At 42.3% G+C, this 18,264-nt stretch overlaps 1 long non-coding RNA gene across 1 annotated transcript in view; it reads left to right on the top strand.

Annotated features, from left to right (window-relative positions):
• LOC126069593 (uncharacterized) overlaps positions 1-18,264 on the top strand; it is a 224,373-nt gene that overhangs the window by 194,871 nt on the left and 11,238 nt on the right. The window lies entirely within an intron of this gene.

Below are 18,264 nucleotides of genomic sequence, written 5' to 3'. Positions count from 1 at the left end.
AGGAAGGTACACAGTGGATGGAAAGGTCTTCCGTGATAGGAGCCAGAAGCCAGCACCAGAGAAGTCAGGGCGATCTGGAATGTACCTTCCTAAATTTCCTTGCACAGGCACCCAGGGTTAGAAAGCAACAGTCTCAAATTCATAAGACCCTTAAACCTGTTGACCCATTGCCATCAAGTCGATTTCGACTCATGGTGACCCTATAGACAGAGTAGAACTGCCTCACAGGGTTTCCAAGGAGCAGCTGGTGGATTCGAACTGCCAACCTTTTTTTGGTTTGTTTACTTTACTGATCTTCATTTATTTATTGTGTTTTAGGTGAAAGTTTACAGCTCAATTTCTGCAAAACTTATACACACATTGTTATGTGCCCCAAGTTGTTACCCCTATAATGTGAGAGCACGTTCCTCCCTTCTACCCCAGGTTTCCCGTGTCTACTCAACCAGCTCCTGTCCCTTTCTTCCTTCTCATCTCGCCTCCAGACAGGAGCTGCCCATTAGTCTCATGTATCTACTTGAACTAAGAAGCACTCTCTTCATGAGTATCATTTCATGGTTTATAGTCCAGTCTAATCTTTGTCTGAACAGTTGGCCTTGGAATGGTTTTAGTTCTGGGTTAACAGAGAGTCCGGGGGCAAGCCTTCTGGAGTTCCTCCAGTCTCAGTCAGACCATTAAGTCTGGTCTTTTTACGTGAATTTGAGTTCTGCAGAACACTTTTCTCCTGCTCTGTCAGGGACTCTCTGTTGTGTTCCCTGTCAGGGTGGTCACTGGTGGTAGCCAGGCACTATCTAGTTCTGGTCTCAGGCTGATGGAGTCTCTGGTTTAGGTGGTGAACTGCCAACCTTTTGGTTACCGGCTAAGCTTTTAACCACTGTGCCACCAGGTTTTTTTTTTTTTTTAATTAAACTTTTTTTTTTAATAATTTTTGTTGTGCTTTAAGTGAAAGTTTACAAATCAAGTCAGTCTCTCACACAAAAACCCATATACACCTTGCTACACACTCCCAAGTACTCTCCCCCTAATGAGACAGCCTGTTCTCTCCCTCCACTCTCTCTTTTCGTGTCCTTTTTGCCAGTTTCTAACCCCCTCCACCCTCTCATCTCCCCTCTAGGCAGGAGATGTCAACATAGTCTCAAGTGTCCACCTGATCTAAGAAGTTCACTCCTCACCAGCATCCCTCTCCAACCCATTGTCCAGTCCAATCCATGTCTGACGAGTTGGCTTCGGGAATGGTTCCTGTCCTGGGCCAACAGAAGGTCTGGGGTCCGTGACCACCGGGGTCCTTCCAGTCTCAGTCAGACCGTTAAGTCTGGTCTTTTTAGGAGAATTTGGGGTCTGCATCCCACTGCTCTCCTGCTCCCTCAGGGGTTCTCTGTTGTGTTCCCTGTCAGGGCAGTCATCGGTTGTGGGCGGGCACCATCTAGTTCTTCTAGTCTCAGGATGATGTAGTCACAGATTCATGTGGCCCTTTCTGTCTCTTGGGCTCGTAATCACCTTGTGTCCTTGGTGTTCTTCATTCTCCTTTGATCCAGGTGGGCTGAGACCAATTGATGCATCTTAGATGGCTGCTTGCTAACGTTTAAGACCCCAGACACCACTCTTCAAAGTGGGATGCAGAATGTTTTGTTAATAGATTTTATTATGCCAATTGACTTAGATGTCCCCTGAAACCATGGTCGCCAGACCGCTGCCCCTGCTACGCTGGCCTTCAAAGCATTCAGTTTATTCAGGAAACTTCTTTGCTTTTGGTTTAGTCCAATTGTGCTGACCTCCCCTGTACTATGTGCTGTGTTTCCCTTCACCTAAAGTAGTTCTTATCTACTACCTAATTAGTGAATACCCCTCTCCCACCCTCCCTCCCTTCCCCCTCTCGTAACCACAAAAGAATGTTTTCTTTTCAGTTTAAACTATTTCTCGAGTTCTTATAATAGTGGTCTTATACAATATTTGTCCTTTTGCAACTGACTCATTTCACTCAGCATAATGCCTTCCAGGTTCCTCCATGTTATGAAATGTTTCACATATTCCTCACTGTTCTTTATCGATGCGTAGTATTCCATCGTGTGAATATGCCATAATTTATTTACCCATTCATCCGTTGATGGGTACCTTGGTTGCTTCCATGTTTTTGCTATTGTAAACACTGCTGCAATAAACATGGGTGTGCATATATCTGTTGGTGTAAAGGCTCTTATTTCTCTAGGATATATTCCAAGGAGTGGGATTGCTGGATCGTATCCTAGTTCTATTTCTAGCTTTTTAAGGAAGCGCCAAATCGATTTCCAAAGTGGTTGTACCATTTGACATTCCCACCAGCAGTGTAGAAGTGTTCCAATCCCTTCACAGCCTCTCCAACATTTATTATCTTGTGTTTTTGGATTAATGCCAGCCTCGTTGGAGAGAGATGAAATCTCATCGTAGTTTTGATTTGCATTTCTCTAATGGCTAATGATCGTGAGCATTTCCTCATGTATCTGTTAGCTACCTGAATGTCTTCTTTAGTGAAGTGTTTGTTCATATCTTTTGCCCATTATTTAATTGGGTTATTTGTCTTTTTGCAGTTGAGTTTTTGCAGTATCATGTAGATTTTAGAGATCAGGCGCTGATCAGAAATGTCATAGCTAAAAACTTTTTTCCGGTCTGTAGGTAGTCTTTTTACTCTTTTGGTGAAGTCTTTGGATGAGCATAAGCGTTTGATTTTCAGGAGCTCCCAGTGATCTGGTTTTTCTTCTACATTCTTTATCGGGTTTTCTATACTGTTTATGCCATGTATTAGGGCTCCTAGCGCTGTTCCTATTTTTTTCTTCCATGATCTTTATCGTTTTAGATTTTATATTTAGGTGTTTGATCCATTTTGAGTTAGTTTTTGTGCATGGAGTGAGGTATGGGTCTTGTTTCATTTTTTTGCAGATGAATATCCAGTTATGCCAGCACCATTTGTTAAAAAGACTGTCTTTTCCCTGTTTAACTTTTTGGGGCGTTTATGAAAAAATTTTTTTTTTTTTTTATCAAATATCAACTGCTCATATGTGTATGGTTTTATGTCTGGATTCTCAATTCTGTTCCATTGGTCCATGTATCTGTTGTTGTACCAGTACCAGGCCGTTTTGACTACTGTGGCGGTATGATAGGTTCTGAAATCAGTTAAAGTAAGGCCTCCCACTTTGTTCTTCTTTTTCAGTAATGCCTTATTTATCCGGGGCCTCTTTCCCTTCCATATGAAATTGGTGATTTGTTTCTCCCTCTCATTAAAGAATGTCCTTGGGATTTGGATCGGAATTGCATTACATGTAGAGATCGCTTTTGGTAGAATAGACATTTTTATAATGTTAAGTCTTCCTATCCATGAGCAAGGTATGTTCTTCCACTTATGTAAGTCTCTTTTGGTTTCTTGCAGAAGTGTACTGTAGTTTTCTTTGTATAAGTCTTTTACATCTATGGTAAGATTTATTCCTAAGTATTTTATCTTCTTGAGGGCTACTGTAAATGGCATTGATTTGGTGATTTCCACTTCGATGTTCTTTTTGTTGGTGTAGAGGAATCCAAGTGATTTTTGTATGTTTATCTTGTATCCTGATACTCCACTGAACTCTTCTATTAGTTTCAGTAGTTTTCTGGAGGATTCCTTAGGGTTTTCTGTGTATAAGATCATGTCATCTGCAAATAGAGATACTTTTACTTCTTCCTTGCTAATCTGGCTGCCTTTTATTTCTTTATCTAGCCTAATTGCTCTGGCTAAAAAAAAAAAAAATTTTTTTTCTTTTTAATTGCTCTGGCTAGGACTTCCAGCACAATGTCGAATAAGAGTGGTGATAAAGGGCATCCTTGTCTGGTTCCCAATCTCAATGGGAATGTTTTCAGGCTCTCTCCGTTTAGGGTGATGTTAGCTGTTGGCTTTGTATAAATGCCCTTGATTATGTTGAGAAATTTTCCTTCTATTCCTATTTTGCTGAGAGTTTTTATCATGAATGAGTGTTGAACTTTGTCAAATGCCTTTTCTGCATCAATTGATAAAATCATGTGATTCTTGTCTTTTGTTTTACTTATATGGTGGATTACATTAATTGTTTTTCTAATGTTGAACCATCCCTGCATACCTGGTATGAATCCCACTTGGTCATGGTGAATTATTTTTTTGATATGTTGTTGAATTCTATTGGCTAGAATTTTGTTGAGGACTTTTGCATCTACATTCATGAGGTATCCAGGTCTATAACTTTCTTTTCTTGTGGTGTCTTTACCTGGTTTTGGTATCAGGGATATGGTGGCTTCATAGAATGAGTTTGGTAGCATTTCATCCTTTTCTATGCTCAGAAATACCTTTAGTAGTAGTGGTGTTAACTCTTCTCTGAAAGTTTGGTAGAACTCTGCAGTGAAGCCCTCCGGACCAAGGCTTTTTTTTTGTTGGGAGTTTTTTGATTACCTTTTCAATCTCTTCTTTTGTTATGGCTCTGTTTAGTTGTTCTGCCTGTGTTTGTGTTAGTTTAGGTACGTAGTGTGTTTCTAGGAATTCGTCCATTTCTTCTAGGTTTACAAATTTGAGTATAGTTTTTCATAGTAATCAGATATGATTCTTTTAATTTCAGTTGGGTCTGTTGTAATATCGCCCGTCTCATTTCTTATTTGGGTTATTTGCTTCCTCTCCTGTTTTTCTTTTGTCAGTTTGGCCAATGGTTTATCAATTTTGTTGAGTTTTTCAAAAAACCAGCTTTTGGTCTGGTTAATGCTTTCAATTGCTTTTCTGTTTTCTATTTCATTTAGTTCTGCTCTAATTTTTATTATTTGTTTTCTCCTGGTGCCTGTGGGTTTCTTTTGTTGCTCTCTTTCTATTTGTTCAAGTTGTAGGGATAGTTCTTTGATTTTGGCCCTTTCTTCTTTTTGGATGTGTGCATTTATTGATATAAATTGGCCTCTGAGCACCGCTTTTGCTGTGTCCCAAAGGTTCTGATAGGAAGTGTTTTCATTCTCATTGGATTCTCTGAATGTCTTTATTCCATCCTTAATGTCTTCAATAATCCAGTCTTTTTTGAGCAGGGTATTGTTCAGTTTCCAAGTGTTTGATTTCTTTTCCCTGCTTTTCCTGTTATTGATTTCCACTTTTATAGTCTTATGGTCAGAGAAGATGCTTTGTAATATTTCGATGTTTTGGATTCTGCTAAGGCTTGCTTTATGACCTAATATGTGGTCTATTCTAGAGAATGTTCCATGTGCGCTAGGAAAGAAAGTATACAGTTGGTTGCTGTTGGGTGGAGTGTTCTGTATATGTCTACGAGGTCAAGTCGGTTGGTTGTGGCATTTAGATCTTCCATGTCTTTATTAAGCTTCTTTCTGGATGTCCTGTCCTTCACCGAAAGTGGTGTGTTGAAGTCTCCTACTATTATTGTGGAGCTGTCTATATCACTTTTCAATGCTGATAGTTTGTTTTATGTATCTTGCAGCCCTGTCATTGGGTGCAGAAATATTTAATATGGTTATATCTTCTTTTTTTTTCTTGGTGTATTGTCCCTTTAATCATTATATAGTGTCCTTCCTTATCCTTTCTGATGGATTTAACTTTAAAGTCTGTTTTGTCAGAAATTAATATTGCCACTCCTGCTCTTTTTTGATTGTTGTTTGCTTGATATATATTTTTTTATCCTTTGAGTTTTAGTTTGTTTGTGTCTCTAAGTCTAAGGTGTGTCTGTTGTAGGCAGCTTATAGACGGATCCTGTTTTTTAATCCATTCTGCCACTCTCTGTCTCTTTATTGGTGCATTTAGTCCATTTACATTCAGGGTAATTATGGATAGGTATGAATTTAGTGCTATCATTTTGATGTCTTTTTTCGTGTGTTGTTGACAGCTTCTTTTTCCCACTTGATTTTATGTGCTGAGTAGGTTTTCTTTATATATTGTCCTTTCCTCATATTTGTTGTTGTTGATTTTGTTTCTGCTGAGTCTGTATTTTTCCCTTGTATTTTATTTTGATGAGTAGGATAGTTTGTGTCCTTTGTGGTTACCTTATTAGTTACCCCTATTTTTCTAAATTTGTAACTAACTTTTATTTCTCTGTATCGCTGTATGTTTCTCTCCATACGGAAGGTGTATGATTACATTTCTTAGTCCCTCTTTATTATTTTAATGGTGTCTTTTTTTATATAATAACATCACCGTTACCCTGTGTTGGGTTTTTTTTTTTTTTTTTTTGGAATTGGATTTCCCTGTCTGGGTTGACTTCTGGTTGCTCTGCCCAGGGTTCTAGTCTTTGGTCGATACCTGATATTATTGATTTTCTAACCAAAGAACTCCCTTTAGTATTTCTTGTAGTTTTGGTTTGGTTTTTACGAATTCCCTCAACTTGTGTTTATCTGGAAATGTCTTAATTTCACCTTCATATTTAAGAGACAGTTTTGATGGATATATGATTCTTGGCAGGCAATTTTCCTTCAGTTTTTTAAATATGTCATCCCATTGCCTTCTTGCCTGCATGGTTTCTGCCGACTAGTCCGAGCTTATTCTTATTGGCTCTCCCTTGTAGGTGACTTTTCTTTTATCCCTCGCTGCTCTTATAATTGTCTGTTTATCTTTGGTTTTGGCAAGCTTGATTATAATATGTCTTGGAGACTTTCTTTTAAGATCTACTTTATGTGGAGTTCGATGAGCATCTTGGATAGATATCTTCTCATCTTTCACAATATCAGGGAAGTTTTCTGTCAATAAATCCTCAACAATTTTCTCTGTAGTTTCTGTTATCCCTCCCTGTTCTGGTACTCCAGTCACTCGTAGGTTATTTCTCTTGATAGAGTCCCACATGATTCTTGAGTTTTCTTCATTTTTTAAAATTCTTTTATCTGATTTTTCTTCAAATATATTAGTGCCAAGTGATTTATCTTCGAGTTCAGAAATTGTAGCGCTCAATTCTGCTCCTCTGACTTTCTATTGAGTTATCTAATTCTGTAATTTTATTGTTAATCTTCCGAATTTCTGATTGCTGTTTGTCTATGGAATTTTCCAGCTTATTAAACTTTTCATTATGTTCCTGAATAATCTCTCTGATTTCTTCAGTTGCTTTATCTGTGTGTTCCTTGACTTGTTCTGCGTATTGCCTCATTTCCTTCCTGATGTCTTGAAGAGGTTCTGTATATTAAACTATTGTATTCTGCATCTGGTAATTCCAGGAATGCACTTTCATCTAAAAGATTCTTGGATTCCTTGTTTTGAGAGCATGTTGAGGTGATCATGGCCTATTTCTTTATGTGACTTGATATTGACTGTTGTCCCTGAGCCATCTATAAGTTATTGTATTAGTTTATGCTTGCTTACTGTGTCGTAGCTGCTTGCTTTGTTTTGTTTTGGTATACCCCTATGGGTTGCTTGAGTGAGCTAGCTTGATTATTTTCGCCTTTGGAGCTCTGGTGTCCTGTCCCCAGCTGGCTAGAGCTGTTATCAGGTATATCAGTCTAGGAGTCCATTCACTTTTCTTGTATGAATTCGGCTCAGGTTTCCAGCTAGCTGATATCAAGTGTGTGGTACAGGCTCTGTCCTACAGTCTTAGAGGGGCAGGGGTGATTGGCATATATACCCGTATCTGATTGCAGCAGGGGGTCACGCTCTGAGCGAGGCAGGGGGCTGAGAACCGACCCCCAAGTGTCTCTGAGGAAAACGCGTCTCTGTTCCGTAGAGCGTGCTGGTGGGTGGGCTCTGCAGAGGGACTATGGGTACCCAAAGTTTTTGTTGTAAGGACTGGGAGGCACCAGTTATCCCTGGACCCTGTCGCGGGTGGCTGGGCGACCCAAGTGGAGCCACCAGTCCTTAGGTCCCTGTTGTGGGTAGGTGAGGACCTTGTTTAATAGGCAAAGCAATGTCAAATGTCAAACACCCACCTCTCCACCGCACCGCTGAAATGGTTGGAGTTTGCCAACCAGGGCCTATTCTCCCGAAATAGGCCCACACGGGTCCATGCAAAAGGGAAAGGTGCTCAAGGTCCACGGACGGTTTATGCCTGGACGGGAGCCACTTCTGTCCTGAGCTCCCCCAGTTAATGGAGCTAGCAAATTATCTTTTTCCCCCAGCTGCAAATTTTTTCCTTCCCCAAGGCTGGGAGGGCGGCTCCAGGTGCTCACCAGCGTGTATCTCAGGCCTAGGGATACAGCCGCTGAGGCCGTCTTGGGGGTGGGGCGGGCGTGGTAAAATATAGGCTACTCCTTAGCTTTTGCCGAGAACGCCCTTCTGCTCAGATCCCGGAGGTGTGAGCGGGCCATTTGGCTGCTGCTTCTCCCTGAGGAAACTGCGTTCTCCTCAGGTCCGGGAGGTGTCAGTGGGCTGTGTGGCTGCTGCTTCCCCCTGAGGAAACTGTGGCCCAAGGCTAGGACCAGCCTGCGGCAGCAGCCACTCCAGGAATGGGGCCTGAGGGCTCCTCGCAATTCAGGGCCCCTAACACCTCTCAGCTTCTGAATGGTCTCTTTCTCCCCCTGCCCCCTCAGTTCCTTGTCTAAGCTTGCCTTTGACCCACAGGGCTCCCAGCTCCCAGCTGGTCACAAATATATTCCTTTAAATTGTTTTTTCAGGTCTTTGTTGTAAAGAGGGCTCCAGGGAAGCTTCTGTCTATTCCACCATCCTGGCTCCACCTCCCACATCTGCTTTTTAACAAGCTCCCCAGGTGAGTCCTATGCATACGCAGTTTAAGAAGCATTGGTCTAGTGGGTTTTCTACCCTAATTTTATACTTGATTATTTACGTCAGCAGGAGTTAACTTTAGTTCAGTCACTTTTCTAGAGCAGGAAAATAAAATATTCCTTCTTTATGATTGCCATACATGTGGTGAGATAACACAAGTTTTATGCAGCGTAGTAAGGTTCTAGAAAAAAAAACAGAGAGAGACATATTGGTGCAGACAAGAGTACCCCCGCCCCTCCAAAAAAAAACAAACCCACTGCCATGAAGCGGATTCCCACTCATGGCGACCCCAGGTCACTGCAATCGCTGTGGCTCTGATGTGTTGTTGTATGAGTTTAATGTTCAGCAGGGAGCGTGGTGGCATTTATTTGTTTGTGATAAAAAGCTAAGATTTTCAAGTTCTCTTAAGTTGATAAATTGTTTTTGTTGGTATTTTTTGGTGTCATCAAGTGAATTTGAACTCCTAGTAACCTCATGGGACAGAGTAGGCCTGCTCTGGTTTTCTGGGCTGTAATCTTTACTGAAGTAGATAGCCAGGTGTTTCCCTAGCAAAGATGCTGGGCCGGTTTGAACCTCCACCTTAATGTAACCACCCAAGTGCTTAACCATTGCGCCACTATCTTTAATTACCAATATGTAACAAACATCTGAATTTTAGAAATGACTCTTTTCTTACCATGACCCATTCCCTATTTGCCCACAAGAGGGCAGCATAAGCATATGTTTTTGAAAAAGCTTTGGAAAGCATGGAGTGTGAAATTGTGCTGCCATCTCGTGGTGAAATAGGAGAATGCTTCATGAGTGGAGATGAACACTGTTCTTTTCTGTTCAAGGAGCCCTGGAGGTGCAATGGTTAAGTGGGCGGTTCAAACTCACCAGCTTGGTTGCCAGGAGGGTAACTGGAGTCCTAAGGCTCAGTGGTGAAGAGTTCCCCAGCTAACCAAAAGGTTGGCAGTTCCAGTTCACCAGCCTGTCCTTGGAAACCCTATGGGGCAGTTCTATTCTATCCAGTAGGGACGCTATGAGTCGGAGTCGGCTGGACTGCAACGGGATTGACTGATTGATTCATTTATTTTAACTGTCATCTGGGATAGGGGTGCATCTTTCAAATCCAGGGGGATTTTGCAAAACGACAGATGCCTTACAGAGAACCAAAACAGAAATATTCATATTTTGGGTGAAGAAGGAATGTGTGCATATTTGATATTTTCCACATGGGCAAAGGTGAAAATAATTTGGCTTCTAAGAATAATAGCTTTGAAGTTCACTATAAAATGTAAAATTGAGCAATTAAGCTGTGATTTTTGTGGAAAACGAGTTTTATATATAGCTTTGGAACCTTTTAAGAGAAGTTTCTCTGTGTTGGTGAGTTTCATTTATTAGATTTATAAGAGTTATTGACATATGTGGGGAGGTGTTAATTCAAAGCATTGAAGTGATTAAAGGGGCATCTGAGTGTCCTGTACCAAGAGATTCAAATGGACTTTGAAGTGGATGAAGGTGTGTCATTAACTTGATTTGCAAATGGCCTCGAATACTTTCCAATGTTGTAGGGGAAAAACATCAGAAAGTTTAGTAAAGCAAAAAGAAAGTCTTATTGGGCACGTATTCAAAAATTCAAAAGTCGAGAAGCAGAGAAGCATGCTGCCAGAGCTAATGTCTGCCCGAGTCCAAGGAAACGTTACAGAAGAGACAAGAGTGGGAAAGCGGCAAGCACGCTGCCACAGCCACATCTGCCCGAGTCCAAAGACAGCTACAGAGTCGTCAGTAGATATTAACGTTACAAAATGGGCAAAACCAGGGAAAACATCACCGTTTCTCAGACTGCCTAGAAACTGATCCTACATTTTCAATCGTCTTTCTTAACAACCTTTGGTGGAGGTTTCAGTACCCACAGTCAGGAGGGTCCTCACTGGTCCAACAAATTTTCTATTCACTAAATGCTAATAGGAAACAGGAATGCTTGATTGGCCTTATGTGAAAAGTTCCCTAAAAGATATTTTTCCTCCCTAAAAGATCATTTCCAATCTACTGTCTTTCTCAGGGCCTCGTTGATGTGTCCTTCTGAGCCCAGCGCCAGCTGAGTCACATTCTCTACGCTGAAGAACAGGGAATAATGACTCCAATATTAATTCCTAATTCACCACAAGCCCCTTCAAAGTGGTTGCTATTATTTGGTAGACACTAAAAAGAATAATAAGGCCAGTGGGCTGAACTTAAAAGGTTAAGGCATTTGAGCTTTTCAGTTAAATAAATTGACTATCAAATTGTAAAACAACAAGTTCTTGGCAGGTACTTGTGCGCCCAAACACACACACACACACACACACACACACACACACACACCCCACTCACAAAGGGTATAATCAACATTTTGAAGGACTGTATAAACCAAAAACCTAAGGAAACCTGTTGCCGCCAAGTTGATTCCGACTCACGGTGACCCTATAGGACAGAGTAGAACTGCCCCATATGGTTTCCAAGGAGCGACTGGTGGATCCCAAATGCTGACCTTTTGGTTAGCATCCGCAGCTTTTAACCACTATGCCACTAGGGTTTCCTGAAGAACTGTATAATGTCCAAATAAGTGTGCTTACACACACACACACAAAGACATTCACCCATTACAAATCGATCTGTACAACCCTGTGTCAATATTAGGATCAAAGCCAAAACCTACTGCCATCCAGTGGATTCTGACAGCGACCCCATAGGATTTTTGAGAGTGTAAATCTCTAAGGAAGCCCACTGCCACACCTTCCTCCTGTGGAGACACTGCTGGTTTCCAACTGCGGACCTTTCCCTTAGCAGTCGATCGCTTTAAGCACTGCGCCACCGAGTCTCCTTTAATAATATGATCCAATACCAATAACTTTACCAGTGTTGAATAAGAAAATTAATAACAGACATCTTAGTTTGATTTTAAGGCTTTTCTTATCCACAAAAGCACATATCAACAGTAGAGAGAGTGACCCCAACTGCAAAAGCCTGCCAGAAACTGCTCTTTAGCAATGTAAATTTGTCTCATCCTGCTAGAAAAGTCCACAAAGCATTATCTCCTAATTTCCATCTCATCAAAAGTCTGTTGGATTCTGCATCCCACTTTGAAGTGTGGTGTCTGGGGTCTTAAATGCTAACAAGCGGCCATCTAAGATGCCTCAATTGGTCTCAACCCACCTGGATCACATGAACCAGAGTCTACATCATCCTGAGACCAGAAGAACTAGATGGTGCCCGGCTACACCTGGAGAAAGCCCTGACAGGGAGCACAACAGAGAACCCCTGAGGGAGCAGGAGAACAGTGGGATGCAGACCCCAAATTCTCATAAAAAGACCAGACTTAATGGTCTGACTGAGACTTGAAGAATCCCGGTGGTCACGGTCCCCAAATCTTCTGTTGGCCCAGGAAAGGAACCATTCCTGAAGACATCTTATCAGACATGGAAGGGTCTGGACATGGGTAGGAGACAGATGCTGATGAAGAGTGAGCTACTTGTATCAGGTGGACACTTGAGACTGTGTTGGCATCTCCTGTCTGGAGGGGAGATGGGAGGGTAGAGAGGGTTAGAAACTGGTAAAACGGTCACGAAAGGAGAGACTGGAAGGAGGGAGCGTGCTGACCCATTAGGGGGAGAGTAAATGAGAGTATGTAGTAAGGTGTATATAAGCTTATATGTGACAGACTGACTTGATTTGTAAACGTTCACTTAAAGCACAATAAAAATTATTCAAAAAAAAAAAGTCTGTTGGTCTCAGGTGGGTGGAGAGCCCACTTACTAGTAGCCAGGCCAGAAGTAACCTGATATCAGCTGATCTCAGTAAAGAGGGGAAGGCAGGGTTCCCTCAATCCTGTGAAGATGAGCCAATGGTGGGTCTTCTCTATTTCTCCCTCCTCTTCTCCTTAGAAGGCCCATTGTACCCAGCTCCTTGGAGCCTTTGGCTATGTCTGGAATCCAAATGGTCTCCCCCTATGCCTATGAAATAACCGCTCAGAATAAACCTTATGTTCAAATTGCAGTGTCCTTATTAGGTGCCACCCAGTGGGTTGTGACCCAGCAACCACATGTGACAGAGAACTACCCTGGAGGGTTTTCCTGGGTGTAATCTTTATGGGAGCAGATGGCCTGGTCTTTCTTAGGAGAAGCTACGGGGAAGGTTCCTACTGTTGACTATTAGGTTAGCAGCTGAGTGCTTAACCTTTGCACCACCAGGGCTCCTTACCCTGAGATTGGACAGCTATTAATTTTGGGCTTCATACTTAATGCTTTAAGACTTCTGGAACTTACGTCAGTATATATAGTACAAAGCTTAACTAGTAAATAAAAGGAAAGTTACAAAAATAATTTAATACATGGTCACTTAATGTATGGAGCTGTACGTTAGTATGCATTTTTCTAGGTGCTTTACCCTTAATAATAAAAAAGTTAAAAAAAGAAAATTTTAAGTATTTAAAACTAGTAAATTGAAATACTCATCTGCCTCGTGCAAAATAGCTACTTTATCAGGCTGCATCTCCTCGTACTAAATCACTTTAATAAGCACTTAATTGACGTAAAGATCCAGCCAGAAATTGCACCAAGCTGCACCTCTCTGTGATCTGCCTTAGGGCACAGGCCGCCTCAGGGTAGAACTGCTACAGGAGAAAACGGCCTCGGTTCTTGTCTTCGGTGTAGGGAAGAATTCCAACACTGAGACAATTAGTGCCAAGCAATTCGAGGTTTATTAGCTAGCAGAGGGTTAGTAGGGATAGTACACTTGACCAGGGAGTGTCAAGGGGGCTGCTCAGAGAGAGAGAGAACCTGAGTGCCCCATCCAGTCATTTTCTTAGGACTTTATACCCTTTTCTTCTACCTCCCCCTGTTAACCCTTCACTGCCAAGTCAGGGACCCCTGTAGGGACCATTTCCCCTTTCTCTTTCTAGTGCAAGCTCTCCCCCTTCCCCTTATATCATCCATTTCCTCTCTTTCTTTCCCAAGTGCAAGCTCTCCCCCTTATGGAACCATTGAAAAATAAAATAAAGACAGTAGAGTAAGATCAGTCTCAGTGGGTTTTCTAGTAAATCCATCAAGGAAAAGTTTGAACATTTCAGGTAACAACTGTCAAACTTATTAAGGGGCAAAAAGTAAAAAAAAAAACAACAAAAAAGAACAAAAAGAAAAGTGAATGAAAGAAAAAACGATCATATCTGTAGGGTGCTGAGATGCTCTGAGAGACAGAGCAAACCGCTGCCCCCACCAGGCCTAACTTACCCCCTGCTGACTTCTACCACAGGTGGTGTTGGGCTTTTGCCCAGCCCAGGACACATCCCAGGGTGCTGAGGATCCTCTAAAACACTTAAGAACTGGTGGCTGAGGAGAGAAAAGCGGCCAGGTGTAAATACCCACAGCACCCAGAGTTAAGACAGAATGCTAAAACAGTCTCAAACTGCTCTGAAAAAGGACCACCCTAAATCCCCCCTTGCAGCGCTTCCTTCATTATTTAATGTGGTAAGATCTCTTTGGAGGAACCCCGGTTGCACAGTGGCTAAGAGCTCGGCTGCTAACCAAAATGTCGCCAGTTGGAATCCCCCAGCCGCCCCATGGAAGCCCTATGGGGCAGTGCTACTCTGTCCTATAGGGTCTCTATGAGTCACAATGAACTTGAGGGCAGTGGGAAGGAGACCAATCAAAGAAAAAGAAAAAGGAAGTGAGACTCATTAGCATATGGCTCTAAGTAAAGCAGGTAACTTAATTATGTCCTATCAGATAGAGGAAACATTCTTAAGTTTCTGTAGCTTTGAACTTAACAAGAGTCGCAACATATCTTGCCATATCAAAGAGTTCAGGTCAGAGCGGGGCTGGTGTGCTTTCTCTGTTCCCAAATCTGAAGCCAAAACAAGAAACTGGGCATCTAGGAGGCTTCTCTTGCATGAGACACTCCACTATTCAGGTGAGTTTTGATTCTTTTGAACAGCAGAGAAATTCCACCCATGTCAGGAACCCTGCTCCGGTGTCCGTAGCCTGTGTAAAAAAAAAGCTGAGAAATTCTCATACCATTCAGATTGTGTCCCTCCCTAAGGCTTGTGTTTCTGTTCTTGTGTAATCTGAATCCAATTTTCGGCCCTTGTCACATTCTCTCCCATTTACAGATGTGTGTGTGTTCCCCCGCACTTGAGTGTGATTTCACATTTTCAACTTGATTACTGACCAAAAAATTGTTGGTTGGAAGCCACCAGTGGTGGCACAGAAGAAAGGCCTGGCAATCTGCTTCTGTAAAGTTCACCCCCAGCAAAACCCTAGAGAACACAGTTCTACTCGATAACCAAGGGGTCTCCATGAGTCAGAATCAACTGACAAAAGAGAGTTAACCAACTGATTTAGGTTCCTTATAAAAGACAAGCTTACATCTATGCCGATTTAGTAGAGAGCTTCGACGGCGGGTCCAACCTTCCCTGTCTGTGGCCACTATGTGCACAGTAGATACTGAGCTCTGGTTGTGTGAATTCCACCATGGTGCCCTGTGCCCGACGTTAGCGGGAGGCACACATTCTCTGGGCCCCACGGCGCAGTACCGTCAGCGTCGGCATCCAACGTGGGGAGTCTCTGGGCTTACCCCTGGATCTAAGTCTGCTTTTTAACAGGCTCCCCATGTGAGTCCTCAGCCACCCAGTGCTGTCAAGTCGATTCCGACTCAGAGAGATTTAAGAAGCATTGGTCTAGAGGTTTTTCTATCATAATTTTATCCTTGATTGTATACTTCAGCTCGAGTTAATTTTAGTTCCATCACTTTTCTGGAGCAGGTCAATGAAATATTCCTTCTTGATTTTTGCTGTGCATATTTATTGTTGCTGTGCATGTGCTGAGAAACGTTCTAGGAAAAATCAAAAAAGACATGGGTGCAGACAAGAGTGCAGGTCATAGCAATCACTGTGGCCTCGACGAGCTCTTGCTTGAGTTTAACGTTTGACAGGGAACAGGGTGGCATTTATTTTTTTTCTCAGTAAAAAGTTGACAATTTCAAATTCAATTACATGGATAAATTGTCTCTGTTGTTGTTGGGTGCCATCGAGTCAATTTGAACTCTTAGTAACCCATGTGATGGAGTAGACATGCTCTGGTTTTCCAGGCTGTAATCTTGTGTTTTTTTTTTTTTTATTAATTTTTATTGTGCTTTAAGTGAAAGTTTACAAATCAAATCAATCTCTCACACAAATACCCATATTCACCTTGCTACACACTCCCAGTTACTCTCCCCCTAATGAGACAGCCAGCTCTCTCCTGCCTCTCTCTCTTTTCGTGTCCATTTCATCAGCTTCTAACCCCCTCCACCCTCTCATCTCCCCTCCATGCAGGAGATGCCAACATAGTCTCAAGTGTCCCCACCTGATCCAAGAAGTTCACTCCTCACCAGCATCCCTCTCCAACCCCATTGTTCAGTCCAATCCATGTCTGAAGAGTTGGCTTCAGGAATGGTTCCTGTCCTGGGCCAACAGAAGGTCTGGGGGCCATGACCACCGGGGTCCTTCCAGTCTCAGTCAGACCATTAAGTCTGGTCTGATGAGAATTTGGGGTCTGCATCCCACTGCTCCCTCAGGGGTTCTGTGTTGTGTTCCCTGTCAGGGCAGTCATCGGTTGTATAGGCTATAATCTTTACGGAAGCAGATAGTCAAGTCTTTCTCCAGTGAAGCTGCTGGGTGGCTTTGAACCTCCACCTTTAGGTTACCAGCCAAGTACTTCACCATTGAGCCCCTATCTTTAATTATCCATATGTAGAATACACACCTGGATTTTAGGATCGACTTTCCCCAATCCGAGGCATTCTTGTATTTGTTCACAAGAGGGCAGCATAAGGAGGTGTCTTAGCAAAAACCATTGGCCAGTGTTGTGTAGGAAACATGCTACCATCTCCTGGGGAAATTGGAGACTGCTTCATGAATGGAGATGAGCGCTGTTCTTTTCTGTTCCAATTGCCCTGGTGGTGCAATGGTTAAGTGGGTGGTTCCAAAACACCAGCTGCTCCTCAGCAGAGAAAACCTGGTGATCTGCCCCTGGAAAGTTTACAGCCCTGTGGGGCAGGTCTACTCTGTCACATTGGGTCGCTGTGAGTTGGACTCGCTCAAGTGGCACACCACAACAATTGACTACTCGCTTTATTTTGATATGACTTGCACAAACATACTGTCCATGACATGATTTTTCTGATAAAAATGATTATATATTCATTACAAAATTTGGTATAGAGAAGAAAACACAAGTTGTCTGTAGTCACAACACTCAGAGGCAGCGAAGGTTACCAAGTTGGTAGTAACCTCACTTTCCTAGATGACACCTGTGGGAAAGAGGAATCTACACATTTTAAAGAACACAGGTTCCCAGTGTAAACTGTTTTCTCATCTTCCCTTTCACATCAAACCTATCTTGAGCGTCTTCCCCATATCCCCAGATATTCTTTGATATTAAATTTTTCTTGGCTGTAATAATTTACTTATTTATTTGTCTTATTAAAATTTAGGTGAATGTCTACAAAGGAAATTAGTTTCTCCTTGAGCAGTTAATACACAAATTGTTTTGTAACATTGGTTGATGTGATTATGAGTTTTAACGGGGCATGGTGTCCTATCCTGTGGATACATTATAACTGGTTGGACAGCTACAAATTTGTCTTTTAGGTGTTTTACCTGTCTTTACATTGTAAATGGTTTCACATATAGGAACTCTACTGACAAAAAGTAAATCAGCCACCCAATTAATCACTGCCCGATCTTGATAGAGGTTGAATTTTTGCCCTCTTCCCTTCAGTTGTATTTCTGAAATACTAGTTTGCAGGGAAAGTTGAAGTACCCACTCTGCAATTAATCGCTGTCCTTTTATCCCCACGGTCACCTCGGATCTGAAGTTGGTGTCATTCTTCCTATTCTTGATCGCATCCTGTTATTACCAAAGGATGTAGTGTTCATCAACTTAGAATTGTTTTGTTTTTCAATCTAATCACAAGCGCATGTTCTTTAGTCACTTAAGACTATAATCGTGAGATCTACCCATGTCGCTAGGGACACAGTACATTTTAGCCGTTCTAAGATATCGTAATTTATCAATATAACTTACTGGACCTCCAGAAGAATGGACAAATCTGTCTTGGGAGAAGTTCAGCTAGAATGGACCTTGGAACGGAGGATGGCCCACGTACCTTGGGCATGTGGTCGGGAGGGACCAGTCCCTGGAGAAGGACACTGTTTTAGTCATCCAGTGCTGCTATAACAGAAATACCACAAGTGGATGGCTTTAACACAGTGATGTTTATTTTCTCATCGTAAATTTGGCTAAGAGTTCAAATTCAGGGCCTCAGCTCTAAGGGAAGCCTTTCTCTCTCTGTCGGCTTTGGAGGCAGGTCTTTCTGGACCACAATCTTCCCCTAGGCTAGGAGCTTCTTTGCGCAGGAAGCCGAGGTCGAAAGGATGCGCTTTGCTCCTGGCTCTGCTTTCTTGGTGGTATGAGCTCCCCAACTCTCTACTTGCCTCCTTTTCCTTTTGTCTTTTGGAAGATCAAAGGTGGTGCAGGCCACAGTCCAGGGAAACTCCCTTTATACTGGGCCAGGGAGGTGACCTGAGTAAGGGTGTTACAATCCTACCCTAA

This window comes from Elephas maximus, chromosome X (assembly GCF_024166365.1).
Source record: "Elephas maximus indicus isolate mEleMax1 chromosome X, mEleMax1 primary haplotype, whole genome shotgun sequence".
Lineage (NCBI taxonomy): Eukaryota > Metazoa > Chordata > Mammalia > Proboscidea > Elephantidae > Elephas > Elephas maximus.
The sequence above is the reverse complement of the archived record's forward strand: the minus strand, read 5'-3'. Positions and strand labels throughout refer to the sequence as shown.